Source organism: Panicum virgatum, chromosome 1N (genome assembly GCF_016808335.1).
Source record: "Panicum virgatum strain AP13 chromosome 1N, P.virgatum_v5, whole genome shotgun sequence".
NCBI lineage: Eukaryota > Viridiplantae > Streptophyta > Magnoliopsida > Poales > Poaceae > Panicum > Panicum virgatum.
Window position 1 is genome coordinate 24,734,449 of NC_053145.1, and position 18,470 is coordinate 24,752,918.

Genomic DNA, 18,470 nt, shown 5'->3' on the forward strand with positions numbered 1-18,470 from the left:
CATGATGTCTTCCATATATCTCAGCTAAAGAGGTGTTTGCGAGTACCCGAGGAGCAGGCACCACTGGATGGAGTAGATGTGCAGGAAGATCTGACTTATACTGAGCATCCGGTGAAGATTCTGGAGACATCAGAGAGGGTTACTCGGAACAAGCGCATCAAGATGTGCAGAGTTCAGTGGAGTCACCACAGTGAAGCTGAGGCTACATGGGAGCGAGAAGATGAGCTGAGAAAGACATATCCAGATCTCTTTGCTAGCCAGCCCAGCTAAATCTCGAGGACGAGATTTCTTTAAGGGGGTAGGGTATGTAACACCCTAATTTAAATTCTAGTTTTTAATAATAAATTTAATTGGCTTAATTTAATTTTCTAAGGTTTGTTGTGTTTAGCCTTCCATTTAATTTATTTTTGTTTCACAAAGTAACTAAAATTTGACTAAGTTTAAAAAATTTGTTGTTGCATTCATGCTGGTGCATAGTTTTAATTATTTGAGTGTGGTTTGAATTCAAATTTGTATTTGAATTCAAACTTTATTTGATTTAGAATAGAAAAAGGAGAAGGAATAGATGAGAAACCCAACCCAAACCAAAACCAACTCAGCCCATCACCAATTCTGCGGCCCACTCTCTCCTCCCTTTCCCTTGGGCCCGCTCCGCAGCTTTGCCTCAGCCCAGCACCCAAAACCCACCATCCTAGCCCAGTGAGCTAAACCGCGCCGGCCCAGTCTGACCCACACGACCCAGCAAGCCGCTGCTCGCCCGCGCAGCCCGCCAGCCTCGCCAGCCACACCGCGCCTCAGGCCCACCTGCCAGCGCCCAGCGCCCGCCAGCGCAGCAGCGCGCCCAGCCCGCGCGCGCACCCTGCCATCTGGGCCCAAGGTGTCGGCACCGCGCCGCTCGCCCCGTTCCTCCCTCATTGCCCGGCCGGACCCACACGTCGGGGTCATCTTCTTCCTCCCCCCCTGTAAGGATCACCGGGGTGTCCGACCCTAGAGGGGGAGGGGGTGAATAGGGTCGCTAATCGCTTTTTAACCTAGGGCTCAAACTACTTGCATAAGATAAACCTAACACGTCCTACGCATGCTAGTTATGAGTAAGGTTTATCTATGTTACTCTCTACTTACCCCTAAAAAGACTTGCAACCTAGCTAATCCTAATCAAACTAACTAGGAAAGTAAAGGTATGCAAGGTAGAGTAAGTGCGGAAACGTAATGCGGTAAGTAAAGAGGTAAGTGCAAGAGGGATGCAAACTCCCGAGTAGACACGGTCATGTAACGTGGTTCGGCATAAACGCCTACGTCCATGGGACACCGAGGCTCTTCCGATCACCGTCTTGCACTACGCCACCAATGGCGATGCCGGCAAGCAAAGGCAAGTGCCCACAAGACACCGAGTCTCGTGCACCGCCACCGTCTCTCTCGGTCACCCGGCCGAAATCCACTACGGAGCTTCTCCACCAAGGAGGGGGCCTCCTCTTCCCCCGCACAAAGTGTCGTTGCCACTCCACACCAAGACGGAGGGTCACACGACGGATCACAAGTTGCTTGCCGCAGCAAGACTTCTCTCAAGGGAGCTCTCGCAAGAACTAATCCCTAAACAAGCACTAAGCACTCTCACAAGTGTGCTTAAGCCTATATGATGTACAATGAAGCTCTATGGTGGTTGGAGATGTTCTTGGGTGTGTTTGGGATGTTCAGCAACTCCAGCACACTTCAAATGGACGGGGTGAGGCGTATATATAGGCCACCAAGTCTTGTAGCCGTTGCTCCAACGGTCAGCTGAAAAACTGCGTATCACCGGAAGAACCGATGCCTCTTGGTGGGGTAGCGTCGGTTCATCCGGTCACTCACAACATGAAGTAGCCGTTGAAGTCCTGACAGCAGACGCAGAGACCACCGGTTGAACCGATGCAATGCACCGATGCCTCACCGGTTCAACCGGTGCTGAAAGAATCTTCTCCTGGACGCTGACGTCATTACACCGGTGGTATGCACCGATGCCCCATCGGTTGAACCGGTGCTGAAGACACTTCTCCTGGGCACTTGACATCGTCTCTGGTACAAAGGACGGCCAATGCACCGACGGTATGCTCCGATGCACCGTCGGTTGAACCGGTGCTGAAGAAACTTCTCCTGGGTGCTTGACATCGTCTCTGGTACATAGGACGCCCAATGCACCGATGCCCTATTTTGGACCGTCGGTTCAACCGGTGCCTATAGGCTGACTTGGCTTCGATTCCTTTCTGCACCAAGGTATTATGGCGTCGGTTCTTCCGACTACCACCGGATGCTCCGATGCCCTGGCGTCGGTTCTTCCGGTGCTCCTGAATCGAAGAGCTTTCAGGGCGCTGCCCTGAGACCCGCGAGGGGCGGCTCCCCCTCGACCCCCGTCCGTTAACCGGGTAGCGGAACCCCCGTAGGGGGCGGCCCTTTGGGCCTAGCTACGCCTATCTTCTCTTTGTCATCACTTGAACCTAAAAGCCTGAGAATGGTCATCTTTAAAAATCATATTAGTCCAAGTGTTGTGTGTGTCATCAATCGCCAAAACATTATATTGAAATATGGCATGAGAGGCCATTTTCGCTACACCCCCCCCCCCCCGCCGCGCAACTGAACGCCGCGATCCCCGCTAGGGATCTCGCTGCGCCTTTCATGGGGCACGCACGCCCAGAAACCCGGCGCCCCTTCTTAAAGCAACCCGCGGACCCCCTGCACTCCATCCCGCTAGCGCCTTTCATGGTTGTGAATAAATGGCTACATGTTTTGACATGATTTTTACAGGGTAGCTTAATCTGTTCATGTTCTATTTAGGGTAATTTTTTCTAAATTTATTTCTGTTTGTGCTTTGAGTTGTTTATTTATTAGCAAACCATGACTTACTTGTTATAGGAAATCAACCCACTTGTTTATGAAGTAGTTAACTTCCTTTGTGCTGTTGATCATGATGCCTTGTGTAGTTAGATTTGTTAGTTAACTACTCTATAAACGATTGCCCATGTGTGTTTATAATTCTGTTCTTGCATTACATATAGATACGACTGCCTTATCGGACGGGACTTACGAGCTGATCCAGGAGTCTGAGGGAGGTGATCCTGAAGTTCAAGTGAATACTGTCATACTAACTGAAGCCCCGGACCAAAGTTCGGAAGAGCCTAGAGCTGAAATAGTTAGCGACTACCGAGAAGGCAAGCCCCGGACATAACCTATATTTCAAATTATTATCATTTACTATTTTATTTACTTGTGCATTTACAGTTCATTGGATTTGAATTGAAACCCTAGATGCATGATCCTAGGAACCTATGTACTGAACACTAGACTTGAGTTCGATTACTTGCTAAGCTTATAGGACCGGTAAAAGTCGAGTGATTGCCTGTCACTCGCGAGTTTTATAGGAATCGATTGTTTTCCTTTCTGTTATCAATATAAGGACGACAGACGGGGTTGTGTTCGATATCATGACCTTATGTGAGACCCCGTCTGTGTTGATGAACTTGCTAAGGTTGCGGTGTGTGGTAGTGCTGGTTAAGTTTTTGAACGTACTAGCCACATGCCGTAAATATGGTACGCGGTAAGCCTAGTAGCCGATTGGACCGGGGAGTGGATATACCTATCACTCTCTCTTTAGAGATAGGTTTTTAAATGTTAATGTTGATCAACACTGCGACTTCAAGGGACAAGGGTGGACCTTGTAGAAGGGTGGACCTTGGAGCCCTGTAGTTGGGGAGAGTGACTCTATCCACAAGCCGGAAAGAAAGGTCAATGGTTGTTTGGGAACGACCCGACGGTGTTCCAAACGTGTGTGTTAGGACTTCCTAGCCAGGTTAACAAATTCGATTCGAATCGTCTGCTTCTCACAGTTTGGGACTGCTTGATCTCTTTGCCACACAGAGTAACAAGAGCAACATTATTATGATTAATCTTGATGGTTGCTTAAAGTTCTACCATGGTTGAATAGTAGTTGCTTACATAGAATGGTTAATCAACTAGAATATGGAAAGCTAAAATGTGAAATAAGGACCTACTCTTTATTGCTTTTCCGCAAAGGAAACCAGAGCCTCACAAACCCTGCATAGTCTAGCTAAAGTGGGTTAAGTATACCCGTTGACGGTTAAGTCTTGCTGAGTATTAGAATACTCAGCCTTGTTGTTGAAACCCTTTTTCAGGTATGAGTATTGAGGACTAGGTCGCTAGTTTATCTTGGCCCTGCTCGTTGCCTTCTGGCTGGTCCGTAGAGTGGGATACGTCTTCGACCAGCAATGACTATGATGAGTGATACCATGCTTGGGCTAGCCTGGTGTCCTTTTGCGACGTGTTGTAGCCGTCGTGTTTTATCTTCCGCTGTCTAAACTCTGAACTTATAGTTATGGCTTGTATAACTGCTTTACTTAAATTGGTTTTGTATTAATGGTTTGAACTGGTTTGTAATCACTACTGAACTTGCCTGTGTTGTAAAAGTTATGGTTGTAATATCTATGGACTTGCCTTCGTGCGGGGTATGCTTGTTCAATCCGAGAACCAGTGGTTGTATCGGGACGTTACCCGACAGACCAAGAATTGTTCCGTTTGAAGTGCATTTGAGCCGGTGTTGCCTTTATGGTGACGGCCTGCGCACTTGAGCCGGGATAATTCAGGTGGTTCTGCCACAGGTTGCACATCTTTACCCACAAGTTGTGAGTTACACTAGTTGTTCATCACACTTCCTTAGGTGAGATGACTAGCAAACACACCACGAGGCCGTTACAAAAAATCTCGTTGGTAAGGCGTAACCTCGCGGGGGTACAAGCACGTAGCACAGACCAAGCCGGAGGAGCAGGGACCATTGAAGCTTACCACCCTTGCCCCACAGGTAAGTTACTCCAAACCAAAAAGACCTAATTAGGAAGCCAAGACCATCACATTCCAGTCTTGTGGTAGCACTGTTGTCCAAGGTTGTCGCTCTATGAACCGGTCCTTAGGGAGAGTGGCTAATCAAGCACTAAGCACTGTGCTGGCCCGCTAAACCATGTTTCTAGAAAAAAACCAATTTTAACGAGACGTGAGCCACTCAAGCACAGAACACAAAGTGCCACTCTCGGAATTAAGTTGCATATACCATTAATCAAATTAATTAAAAAGGACCAAGTGTGTTATAGCACGGCACCTAGCACAACTAACCAAAATGCAACCCAAGGGATATATATATATATATAAAGGATATAAAGTGGCTAGGAAAGTCCTTATAGGCATACAGTATTAAAATGCAGTATGAAATTGTATTTAAAGGTGATAGGAATGTTCATGTTATTCTTGCCTTCCTCAAACTATTCCTGCTTCTCGAAGTGTCCCGCGGAAGGTGGCTCCTGGTACTCCTTCGACTGCTCAACGTCTACTCACGATCGCAACGCCAAAACAAGTCAAACACATACACATACATGCAAACAAAGGCAAAAACTAAGAAACAATACAGCAATACATAAAACAACAAACAAAACTAGGCTAAAACTATTCTACGTGTTACAATGATCGCGTGGACATAAAGAACACCTAAAACGGAGCTAGAACGCGAAATCTAGGGCTAAAACAAGGTCTAGGGACTAAACTGCGAGAGAACTAGGGTTCCAGGGTGGGCTTCTGCGCAAAAACCAGGGACTAAAATGTAAATAAAGGTTAGATCTAGGGTCTAACATGCAAAAAGACAGGGACTGGACGGCAGGTTTGAAAACTGGAAAGCTCAGGGGTCTAAAGGCTAAAAACAAGGCTGATTTTGAATTATTTTTGAACTGTAGTGGACAGCGGGTTAATTCCCGAAAAGTCCAGGGGCTCTTTAGCAAAAATACCAGGCTGAACCGGTATCTAAGGATCTGAATCTAATCATGGGCGTTGATTATTGATTACGGATCGGGTGGATCAGATCCATCCTGATCGCCGGCGGCGGCGCGGCGATCCAGTAACTCATTTCCCGCGGCGGTGCGGCACGGGAACGTGCCGGAATTCACCAAACTCGGTGCTCCGGGGGTCGTTTCGACTCGGGTTTGGGTCAGGGAGGATCAGCACGGCACGGGTAATCCACCTGGGCACTCAGCAAGGGCCGGCGAGGCTCAGGGCGGCGAGTGCCACGACGGAGGTGGGTCTGCACGGTGGGAGTCATCGGCGTGTGCGCATGAATGCCGTCCTGTGCTCAATTCTGGGTGCTAACAAGACTGTGTGCGTGCGTGATGCGTTTGCAAGTGAAAACAAGGAGTGTGCGGGGCTATGCGGGGCTCGCCACGGCGAGCTCGTGGTGCGGCATGTGACACCCTAGGTGTCTGCATAGTAGAACAACATTTATTTTCTGTGCTTCATGTGTGAAATTGCTTGAGTAAGGGTCTATTTTAAAAATATCAGGGCCATTTGTGTAAATATGAATTGATGTAGGGTCATTCTTTTAGTTTTATTTGAATAGGATGTGTGATTATTGTTTTGGTGGAGGGTTTATTTGCAAAATTCAGTGTAATCATTACATGGCAGAAAATTTTACTTTTTAGTCTGAATTTGAGGTGAATTTGCATTGGAAAAGATAAAAGTCCATTAAATTCAAAATTCTTCTTATGTTTTCAAAATAACTCTTTAACCTTTGGTCAAATCAATTTTTGCACAACACCAAAGTTGTAGATCTTGAAAAGTCAAACAACTTTCATGTTGAAAACTTTTTCATTTGAGCCCTAGTTTAGGAGATATTTTTGTTTTATAGTAGGGCGCCTAAACTTTTTGGAAATTGCAAATCAGTCCAGACTTCATCTCCCACCTCTCTGCTTCTCTGCTTCACCGGCACCGGTGCTGAGCCCCGCCGCCGCCGCCGTGGGAGGCCGCAGGCCACCTCCTGTTCCCCCCACTGCCTCACGTGGCACCTCCGCGAACCCCTGGACCCACTTCCCCTCGCGCTGGACCCCTCCTTCCCTCGCGACGCTACCCCCAGCGAGCTCTGTGGCCACCACCTCGCCAGCGCCGTGGCCATCGTAGCGCAGAGCCTCAACTCCCCAACTCGCACGCGCCCCAGCACCTGGAGGAGTCCCGCATCACTTTCCCCTCATTGCCTCGCTCGCTCTTTGCCCAGAACCTCCGGAACACCGCCGCCGACCGCCTGAGCTCCGACGAGCTCGAAGCTCACCGTCGACCAGCTCCTACAGCCCTCCTCCACCCACGCAGACCCCACTATCAGCTCCGCCTCAACCACGCACAGCTCGCAGACCCCTTCTCCTTGCCCAATCATCACCGGAGCAACCTCGCCGTTGTTTCCCGAGCTCCAACCGCCGCTGCTCGCCATCGACGACCTAGCTCTGACCATCCCCTCGGCCTCCCAAGCCCACCCAGAGGTGCGCCCTGACCTGGTGAAGCTCCCACGCCTCTCCACCCTCGCCGCCGGCGACCCGAGCCACCGGGATTCGGCCGGTCAACGCCCACCCCCTGCTCTGACTCCGGTCAGGGGCATATCTGCTAGGATTCGAATTCTTTTAGGGGCCTGTCTGCAAGATTTCATGTCTTTTCCTTTTTGCTTTTAGGCTGAACTTTGAAAATGCCTAGAAATTCATAGAAAAATCAGAAAAATGCAAATCCAAATGTTTTAGAATCCTTGTTACAAGAAATATAAGTTTTGTTACATGCATTTTTCAGTTCGGGTTTGTAGTTTAATCCAAAAAATAGAATAGAAATAGAAGGCTTTATTTATTCTAGGAATTCTTATCATCAACTTCATGTGATTTTTGGCTAGCTTATGTCTTGCAGTGTTGTTAGCATCTGGTAAAAATCTGAAACCTTTTCAACATTATTACCTATGTCAAAGTTTCAAGATTCTTGAATATACTAGTTTTTCTAATTTATTTGTACTGGTAGAAATAATCAAGATCTGCATGTGAAACTTTTTCCATGATCACATGTTACTAAAACTTTGCTGTTGCCCAAGTTTGGGAAATTTTTGATCTGTTTAACTATTTCTTTGATTTAATGCTGATTAAGTAGCCTTTAATTGGGATAAATAGTTCCCTTGCTTAGAAAATTCTGATAATTTTTGTAGAACACTCTGTTGGTCGTGTGTTCATATCTGTAAAATTTAGAATCCAGAATCCCTATAGAACTTTCTGTATTAATTAGTTTTACCATATGTGGTTTATTTTTTTCTAGTTTATTACTTCAGTTTTATGCCTAGATAAATTCTGAAATATTTATGAGGTGTTGATAATCATATGGAGTCTGTTCTGAAAAATTTTGAGCTTCATAAGTGTTGTAGTTTGTCATATAGAATTCAATCTTTCTCTAAGTACTATCTGAATAATTGTTTTATTCTGATTAAATGGTTGCATGAAATGGCATGAATTTTACAGGGTAGATTACTCTATGTACATCCTATTTGAAGTAAGTTTTGCTGAATTTAAATACTGTTTGTGTACTGAGTTACTCATTTCTTTGCAAATCATGTTTGACATATTATATAAACTATTTGAAACTTACTTTGTAAGTTTAATCAAATTGTCTTGTTATGTTAAACATGTTGTTTTGTGTAGTCATAGATGTTAAATAACTACTCTATAAATGATTGCCCATATGCTTAGTTATGTTTGTTATCTTTTAAATTGCAACTTTATTACGAAGCGCGTGTTTATAATACCGTTTCTTGCATCACATATAGATATGGCTGTTTTATCTGACGGGACGTACGAGCTGATCCCGGAGTCCGAAGAAGGTGATCAAGAGGCCCAGCTGAATGCCACTGTACTAACTGAAGACCCGGACCAAAATCCGGAAGAGCCCAAGGCTAATCTAGCTAGTGACTACCGAGAAGGCAAGCCCCGGACATAACCCATATTTCAAATTATTACAATTTATTGTAATTACTTACTTGTGCATTTACAGTTCTTAGGATTTGAATTGAAACCCTAGATGCATGATCCTAGGAACCTATGTACTGAACACTAGACCTGAGTTCGAATAATTGCTAAGCTTATAGGACCGGTAGAAGTCGAGTGATTGCCTGTCACTCGCGAGCTCTCTAGGAATTGCTTGTTTACTTTCTGCTATCAATATAAGGACGACAGATGGGGTCGTGTTCGATATCATGACCTTGGGTGAGACCCCATCTGTGTTGGTAAATTTTGCTAAGTTCGCGTTGTGTGGTAGCGGTGGTTAAGTTTTTGAACGTACTAGCCACATGCCGTTAATATGGTACGCGGTAAGCCTAGTAGCAGATCGGACCGGGGAGTGGATATACCTTTCACTCTCTCTTAAAGATAGGTTTTTATTTGTGTATATGTTGCGCAACACCGTGGCTATAGAGAGGAAGATGGTGCCCTGTAGTCGGGGAGAGTGACACTGTCCACAAGCCGGAATGAAAGGTAAACGGTTGTTTGGGAACAACCCGACGGTGTTCCAAACGCGTGTGTTAGGTCTGCCTGGATAGGTTAACAATTTTCGATTCGAATCGTCCACTTCTCACGGTTGGGACTGCTTGATCCCTTTGCCTCACAGAGTAATAAGAGTAATATTATTTTGATCAATCTTGATGTTTCTTAAAGTTCTACCATGGTTGAATAGGATTAGTTGCGTACATAGAATGGTTAATCAACTAGAATATGGAAAGCTAAAATGTGAAGTAAGGACCTACTCTTTATTGCTTTTCAGTAAAAGGAAAACCAGAGCCTCAGAGAACCCTGCATAGTCTAGTTAGGTGGGCTATGTATATCCGTTGACAGTTAAGTCTTGCTGAGTATTAGTATACTCAGCCTTGCTGTTGAAACCTTTTTCAGGTATGAGTTTTGAGGACCAGATCGCTAGTCTGTCTTAGCCCCGCTCTTTGCTTCCTAGCTAGTCCGTAGAATGGGATCCGTCTTTGGCCAGCAATGACCCCGATGAGTGATACCTTGCTTGGGCTAGCTTGGTATACTTTTGCGACGTGTTGTACCCGTCGTGTTTTCTTTCCGCTGCTTTTCAACTCTGAACTTAAAGTTATGTCTTGTATAATTCTTTACTAAGTTTGGATCTGTAATAATGTTTTAAACTTCTTGTAATAACTGCTATGCCGGTGTTGTAAAATATGTATGGTTGTAATATCTCTGGACTCGCCTTCGTGCAGGGTATGCTTGTTCGATCCGAGAACCGGTGGTTGTATCGGGACGTTACCCGACAAACCAAGAATTGTTCCGTTTGAAGTGCGTTTGAGCCGGTGTTGCCTTTAGGGTGATGGCCAGCGCACTTGAGCCGGGATAATTGTTATTGCCATAAATTAACAGGGTTAATTTATGGGCCGAAATCAAGATAGGCTTAAAGCAGAAGACTGAAGAAGACTTGTAAATCGGCTCCTGCGTGAGCATCTGGGCCACATGGGCCATGTATCTTTAGATTTAGTTCAAGGTTAGAGATAGAGTCCGATCGGGACAAGATTAGTTTAGATTGTTTCCCAAGTCTCCGGACTATAAATATGTATCCTTTGTTATTCGTAAAGGGAGCGTCATCATGACTCGCAAACAACAACTCTTGGCGCATCGCCACCCCTAATCTTAGGGTTTCATCCAAGTAAGCGCCATGCTGCCCTGATCGCTTCTTGCGATCAGGGCAGTATTGTTCTTGCTTTTACCTTGGTATTACTCGTACTGAAGCGTTTTTGATGGCGAGTAGTACTAGTTATCATGATGTTCCTAGCATGGCTTTTAGTAGATCTGTTGTGCTTTGTTGCTTATCATCTGCGAATACCATGTTGTCTCTGTACAGTCACGTTTCAATCTCATGCTAGTTCTTGTCGCATAGAATTAGTTGCACAGAGGCAACACCCTGCTTCTTTTATGTTTAGTAGATCTGATCTGTTCTGGTTTGCTCTTATCTTAAGAGTTGGCGTAATATCTGCTAGGTTAGGCCTTGCAAACGGATTGGATGATCCGGTGGTGTAATAGATGCTTTATCTTAGCCTTGATAGGGATTGTTCCGGGAATCGGCTCTTGCTAGTTCTTAGGCCTCTGTTTTGGGATGTGGTTTAGTTGTCTGTTATGTTCATTAGGCCTAGTCACGTGTAGGATGTTCCGATCTAGCAGTGAAGCTGTTACCATCGTGGATTGGATCAATTAGATTTATTTGAAGCAGTTTTATAGTTATTTGCTTTATTTATCATATCTGGATACAATCAGATCCCATCTGACACAGGGACTCGATCGGCTCTTTAAAGCCGATGCAAGAGTCGTCCCGGGGAGCCGACCACGGCTCGGACATACATTTACACGTGTCTTTGTATGCAGGAAACTGTTTGGAGCACGTCCGCACCCTCCTGATCGGGTATAGGTCAGGTGGCACGCCCGGTTTTCACACATCCTCCGGGCGCGTGACGGAATTGCGGGCCGTCGACGAGGGAGCAGTGCCTGCCAGCGCCCCAGCAACCTCCCGGCTCTTCGTGTTGCCCGTCGCTGCTCGCCGGTGGGTTTCGACTGACAACACATTCTGGCACGCCCGGTGGGACCCTTCTCGGCAACAACATCCACTGCAACAATGACTGGAGCTCAAGATCAAGAACCCGCTCCCAAGCCCGTCACGTATGAAGAGCTTCCTCCTGAACACAAGAAGAAGTATGATGAGATCAAAGCTCTGCTGGAAGCCGATCTCATCGGCTTTTTTGAGAAGACTCGCAACCATAGCATCAGATGGAAGGAGTTCTCACCAGAAGGCGCTCTTGACAATGTAGATCTGTCTGTACCATCTGAAGAGCGCACCAGAGCCCTGCGTCAGGAGATGAACTACATGGTGGCCCATGTGCTTCATCGGCACTCTCAGAGTCTGATGAACGAACTCGAGCGCATGGCGCATCGCGTCATCCAGGAGATAATCAAGAACCAGTACTCTCCATCGGGGCCAATCCTGGGGAGTCACACAGAGGAAGCTGCACTGCATTCTAGGCCGCAACTGCCATTCTCATTTGCAACTCCCAGACCACAGAGCTCGCCGATCTACATCGTCCACAAGATCGGCGGTGATCCTGGAGAAGGCCAGTTCCTCACTGAGCCACCCAAGGAGATTCTGCACGGCTACACGTGCGCCTACATCCCTGACAGCGTCAGTCTAGCACGCTCGGTGCAGATGGTGAACCCAGGAGCTTCTGGAGCAGATGCAGAAAAACAAGCGTGGCTGGCAAAGTACGCTACTGGGACGAGTGCTGAGCCATCGGCCCTAGGAGTTCTTAGTGTGGAGCAGGTCAGTGCGATACTGAGAGACCAGTTCGGCATCCTGCCCAAGAGGAAAGCGATCGGCTATTCCAAGTCGTATCCAAGCGACTATGACTTGATCCCACTGCCACCCAAGTATCGGCTCCCTGAGTTCACTAAGTTCAACGGGTCAGAGGGAGCCAGCTCCATCGAGCATGTGAGCCGATACTTAACGCAGCTTGGGATGATCTCAGTGTCGGATCTGTTGAGGGTCCGGTTCTTCGGCCAATCCCTTACAGGCCCAGCTTTTGGATGGTATGCATCACTGGCTCCGGATTGGATTCGGACTTGGAGGCAGCTTGAAGATCAATTCCATACCCAGTACCATTCGGAGGCTGCTGAAGCTGGAATTGCCGACCTCGCCCAAGTCAGGCAGAAGCAAGGAGAGACTGTGTCAGAATACATACAGCGCTTCAGGGAGGTCACGAACCGATGCTACTCGTCGCGCATCACAGAAAAGGAGGCAGTCGATCTGGCTGTCCTGGGACTCGCTAAGCCGATCAAGGATGCGGCTTTTCAGTTGGAGTTCACATCTCTGGCGCACCTGGTGCATAAGCTTACAGCGTACGAGCATTATCATCCTGAGCTGTACCAGGACAAGTTCAAGCGCCATGTAAACATGGCCCAGGCGGATGAATCTGAAGACTCTGGTGAAGAGCAAGAAGTGGCCGTGGCAGAGTGAACCCGGGGGGCAAACCCTGTATCGTGCAAGTGGGTCAAACAGCAGGGACTTGTGAAGGGCTTCGACTTTGACATGACCAAGGCAGAGCAGATATTTGATTTGCTTCTCAAAGAAAAATAGCTAAAGCTCCCAGAGAATCACAAGTTGCCGACGACCCAAGAGCTGTAGGGAAGACTGTACTGCAAATGGCACCACTCGTTCACTCATTCCACAGGTGAGTGCAAGGAGCTACGTCGTCAGATACAATCGGCTATCGAGCAAGGCCGATTAATCCTGGCTCAACACACGATGAAGGTTGACACCAAGCCCTTCCCGCAAGCTAATGTGGTGGAGCTGTCAGCTTTCGGATCCAAGGGCCAGGACTTGGCATTCCAGATCAACATGGTGGGACCCATGCGCCGCCATGATAAGCAGAGGAGAGAGGCTGCTTCTGGCAAATGGCCGCAAGATGAACGTGAGCTGGAACAGCGGCATGTGACTGAAGAGCAGGTGCGCCACATCTGCAATCAGCTTCCAGCTTCTAATCGGCTTCTGGAAAAATACCAGTACCAGTACCAGCTACGCCGCCGATATGAATCGGAAGAAGACGAGTATGAGCACCGCTCAGGAAGGACATTGGGGAGGCGCCAGACTATACGCGACCACTGGCATTGCCCGTTCTTCAGGTACTGTTGGAATTCCGGCATGAGCCGATTACCTACTATAGATGATTGCTTGGAGTGCAGGCCTCAAGGACGCCAGCAGGACAAGACATCAGTGTTCCGGCGCTTGGGGCCTGGAATGCGTCAGGATGACCACGAGAGGCACCCATCCAGGGGTGATTCCGAGCCAGAGGAAGAAGACATGTACCATCGCCCACGGTGGTGTCCTGACGGGCTTAATCGGTCGCAGAAGCGCAGACTACAGCGCTTGCGCAATTTGGAAGAGGCAGAAGCAAAGTACCACGACGTGCTAAGGAAGGCACGTCCGGATCTCGCGGAGCAAGTCAGGCGACCGCAAAGGGAGGAGAGGCGCCCCCCACGAAAGGAGTGGCGCCCCAAGTAGACAAAAGCCGATGAGAAGTCATCGGCTGATGTGAACATGGTGTTCGTGCTCCCATCGGAGTTTTGAGCACCCCAACCGGAAGAATCGGCCATTGCACAATTGGATCTGGGCCCACAGCCGGTCATCTTCGAGAAGCCCAAGGAGAAAAGCTACAAGCACTTGAAGGGATTGTATCTCAAGGGCTTCATCAATGGCAAGCCTGTGAACAGGATGTTGGTCGACACTGGCGCCGCAGTCAACCTGATGCCATACTCTGTGCTGCGCCGATTGGGTCGTTCTTCTGCCGATCTGATCAAGACCAATGTGATGCTTAATGACTTCAATGGACAGCCATCAGAGGCGATAGGGGTCCTAAACGTGGAGCTGAAAGTGGGCCACAAGACTATACCAACATCGTTCTTCATCGTTAACAGCAAGAGTACATACACAGTGCTACTTGGAAGGGACTGGATTCATGCCAACTGTTGTATCCCCTCCACAATGCATCAGTACCTCGTCCAATGGGATGGCGATGAAGTAGAAGTGGTCCCTGCAGACGATTCCAACGAGGTCTCGGTCGCAGATATGAACGCCTGGGATGCGGAAGGACAAGAGCCGATCTCAGGGATCACCCTAGAAGACTGTGATCAGATCGAGGCGACAAAAAAATGGACTGAGGCTAGTCTTATCCACTGGCCTCACAGAATAGACGCATCCTGGCAAGCCACGAGGTGTAAAAGTAATAGAAAGGCCGGTCCCAGCCATCGGCCCCAAAAGATAGAAAAATTCTGTTCGTGGTCGGAATTGTTACATCATGTACACATGATGGCCTGCTCTGGCAGTTGGCCACTCATTGACTATTGGGTTTTGAGTGATAATGAAAGAGTAGAAGCGGCCAACCCACGCGGTTGGCCAAATAATTTTTCTTGTCATCTCCCTGTGTTTGCCGCTGATCTTGTGGATAATGAAGACTCGCTTGCGTTCGCAGCTGATTTTTCAGACGACGGCAAACTCGGATACGGGTTCACATTAGCTGATGATTTGGAAGAGGTTGACATCGGTCCTGGGGATAAGCCATGGCCGACATTTATCAGCAAGAAGTTGGATCCGGCTTTGCGAGAGGAGATGATTGCACTGCTAAAAGAATACCGGGATTGCTTTGCATGGGACTACACTGAGATGCCCGGACTGGATAGAAGCATAGTCGAGCATCGGCTCCCGCTCAAGAAAGGGTTTCGGCCGTTTCAGCAACGAGCACGTCAGATGAAGGCCGAAGTCCTAGAGGAAGTTAAGAAAGAGGTGGAGAAGATGCTAGATGCTGGGTTCATCAGGCCATGCAGATATGCAGAATGTATCTCTAGCGTGGTACCGGTACAAAAGAAGGATGGCCGATGGCGTGTTTGCGTCGATTTTAGAGATCTCAACAGAGCAACACCAAAGGACGAATACCCAATGCATGTTGCAGAAACATTGATCAACGCAGCTGCTGGCCACAAAATGATGAATTTTATGGATGGCAATGCTGGTTACAACCAGATCTTCATGGCCCCAGAGGATGTTAACAAGACTGCGTTCAGAGTACCAGGTGCAGTTGGCTTGTTCGAGTACTTGGTTATGACCTTCGGGCTGAAAAATGCCGGTGTGACGTACCAACGTGCTATGAATTACATTTTTCATGATCTCATCGGCAAGCTGGTAGAGATTTATATTGATGATGTCATGGTCAAGTCCAAATCAGCTGGGGGGCATTTAGAAGATCTGCGTCAAGTTTTGGAGCGGACTCGGAGGTTTGGGCTCAAAATGAACCCAAAGAAGTGCGCTTTCGGTGTGTCGGCCGGTCAGTTTCTGGGATTCCTGGTTCATGAACGGGGAATTGAGATCGGCCTAAAGAGTCAAGAAGCTGTAAAGACGATGAAGCCACCTACTACAAAGAAGGAGTTGCAGAAACTCATCGGTAAAATTAATTTTGTCAGGCGATTTATTTCTAATCTGTCCGGACGAATTGAGCCGTTTATGGGGTTAGTAAAGATCAAATCCGATGATGAGTTTCGCTGGGGGGACAAAACAGCAACAAGCTTTCGATGAAATCAAGGAATATTTGTCAAAGCCTCCAGTATTGGTTCCTCCTCAGCAAGATAGGCCGTTCTATGTGTACCTATCCGTGGGTGACACTTCCATTGTTTCGGTGCTAGTCCAGAAGCATGACGCCCAAGAAAGGGTGGTTGTCTACCTCAGCAGGCGCATGTTAGACGCCGAGACCAGGTATCCTGAAATCGAGAAGCTTTGTCTTTGTTTATACTTTACATGTACAAAGCTTCGCCATATTTTGCTCTCGGCGGAAACAATTGTCATATGCAAATCGGATGTCATAAAACATATGCTGTCGGCCCCTGTCCTTAAAGGCCGACTTGGAAAATGGATGTTTGCATTGTCAGAATTCGATATCCGGTATCAGCCTGCAAAAGCAGTCAAAAGACAAGCAATGGCGGATCTTGTTGCGGACAGGATCAGCACTGATATTGCTGCATTGTTTATTCGTGCTTGGGCTATGTTCTTTGACGGATCGGCTTGTGATGATGGGTGCGGTGTGGGAATTCTGTTGGTGTCACCTCGTGGGGTGACTTACTCCTTCTCCATCAGAATGACTGCCCCGTGCACCAATAATTTGGTGGAATATGAAGCCGTTCGCAAAGGGATGGAATTGCTTTTCGAAGCCGGTGCGGAAGCGGTGGAAATTTTTGGAGATTCGAAGCTGGTGATTTCTCAGCTCACAGAGGAATATAGGTGTGAGAGCGAGGCTCTTTTCCCAATATGGATGCAGTGTCGTGAGTTGATGTCACGATTCAGGTACATCAATTTCCACTGGATACGCAGGACTCTGAATAATGAAGCCAATGATTTGGCACATATGGCTTCTGGCTACAAGGAGACAGCCGATGGAGTCGAGGTGGAGGTTCAGTTTCTAGAACCCGGAGACTGGAGAGCCGATATCTTCAATTACTTGAAGGATTCGGCTCGGGGGGGCACCCAGAAGGATAAGACTCAAGGCCATGAAGTATGTTCTGATAGGGGATGACATGTTCTACAGGACCTTGGAAGGACTGCTACTTAAATGTCTGGGACCTTCAGAGTCAAATCGGCTCCTGCATGAGGTTCATGAAGGAGCCTGCGGTACTCACCAATCGGCTCATAAGATGAAGTGGCTGATTAGGCGATCGGGTTATTACTGGCCCAGTATGCTGGAAGATTGTTTCAAATATTATAAAGGATGTCAGGCATGTCAGAAGTTTGGCAAAATTCAGATAGTGCCAGCATCAGTGATGAATCCTATCATCAAACCCTGGCCATTCAGAGGTTGGGGCATGGACATGATTGGACAGATCAACCCGTCGTCCAGCAAGGGTCACCAATGGGTTTTAGCTGCTACAGATTATTTCACAAAGTGGGTAGAGGCAGTGCCCATGAGGTCGGTAGCGTCGAGAGATGTGATCAGCTTTGTCAAAGAGCACATCATTCACAGATTTGGGATCCCTCAAACCATTAGGACCGATGGAGGATCGGTCTTTATATCAGAGGAATTCAGAAAGTTTGCCGATGACATGGGGATTAAGCTGATCAGATCATCTCCATATTATGCCCAAGCTAATGGACAGGCTGAAGCATCCAACTAGAGCCTCATCAAGCTCATAAAAAGAAAGATCGATGAATATCCTAGGCGCTGGCATGAGGTGTTGTCAGAAGCTTTGTGGGCATATCGTATTTCGTTTCATGGGTCCACCAAGACGTCGCCGTACCATCTAGTCTACGGCCAGGATGCTGTGCTACCGTGGGAGATCACGGCCGGATCAGAATGGTCTATCCGCTGAAGAGTATACAGCCTTGATGAATGACAATGTGGAGGACCTAACGGAACTAAGACTTTGGTCGTTGGAAAAGATCAAAGAAAATAAGGCTAAAGTCGCCCGTGCATACAACAAGAAGGTCAAGCCTAAGGATTTCCAGGTGGGAGACTTGGTTTGGGAGGCAGTATTGCCGTTGGGAACTAAAGATAAAAAGTTCGGTAAATGGTCTCCAACTTGGCATGGGCCGTACAAGGTTGATCAGGTTTTGCCGGGGAATGCGTACATGCTCGAGGAATTGGACGGCGTCAAGTTTCCTGTTGCTGTCAATGGACAGCATCCGAAGAAGTATTTCCCGAGCATGTGGAAAGGTGAGTAAAGAAAAGCTGATGAGATCCATCTGGCTGCAGTGTAATAGGCCAACACGTTGAGTTGGCCGAAGAAAAAAAATAATATGTTGATGACAGGCCAACACGTTGAGTTGGCCGGTAAAAAAAAGAAAAAAATAATATGATGATGACAGGCCAACACGTTGAGTTGGCCGGTAAAAAAAAATATGATGATGATAGGCCAACACATTGAGTTGGCCGGTAAAGAAAAAATGCATTTGAGAAGTAAGATAGCCGATGTGTAACCATCGACTTAAGATGTTTTTAAACAAGTACAAGTTTCAGGTTAACAGGCAGTACTAATTGTCTCTTGAGCCTATCTACTGGTTCAGGAATTCTTCTATGG